Raw genomic sequence first — 878 nt, forward strand, 5'->3', positions numbered from 1 at the left:
TGATAGAATTCTGCTGTAAATTCATCTGGTCCTGGGCTCTTTTTAGTCGGGAGGTTTTGTATGACTGTTTCAATTTCTTTTCTGTTATGTGTCTGTTTAAGCTGTTAATCTCTTCTTGGTTTAGTTTTGGTGGTTCCCATGCATTTAGATATCTGTCCATTTCTTTTAGGTTTTCAAATTTAGTGGCATATGTGTTTTTAATGTATTCCCTAATAATGTTCTCTATCTTTCCGGTGTCTGTTGTGATGTTTCCACTTTCATCTCTGATTTTGTTGATTTGGAGGTGCTCTTTCTTTCTTTTGGTTAACTGGACTAGCGGTCTGTAAATCTTGTTTATCTTTTCAAAGAACCAGCTCTTGGATTTGTTGATTCCTTGTATCATTTTTTTTTGTTTCAATTTTATTAATTTCTGCCATGGTTTTTGTTATTTCTTCTTGTTCTGGGTTTGGGTTTCATTTGCCTTTGCTTTTCAAGTGTGTTGAGTTGCAAGGTTAAGTCATTTATTTCCATACTTTCTGATATTTTGATGTAGGCACTTGGAGCTGTAAACTTCCCTCTAAGGACCGCTTTCAGTTTGTCCCAGAGCTTTTGTTGTGTTTATTGTCCTTTTCATTTAGTTCCCAGAATACTTTTATTTCTTTCTTAATTTCATTTTTTGACCCATTCATCATTCAGGAGTGTATTGTTTAATTTCCATGTGTTCATGTGGTGATTAGGGTTTCTTCCTTTGTTGATTGTAAGCTTTCTTACACTGTGGTCTGAAAGAATGCATGGAATTATTTCAGACTTTTTGTATTTGTTGAGATTTATTTTGTGCCCCAGTATTTGGTGATTTTGGAGAAGGTTCCATGGGGTGCTGAGTAGAAAGTATGTCCTTT

The sequence above is a fragment of the Nannospalax galili genome, unplaced genomic scaffold, assembly GCF_000622305.1.
Source record: "Nannospalax galili isolate Female #2095 unplaced genomic scaffold, S.galili_v1.0 scaffold1282, whole genome shotgun sequence".
Lineage (NCBI taxonomy): Eukaryota > Metazoa > Chordata > Mammalia > Rodentia > Spalacidae > Nannospalax > Nannospalax galili.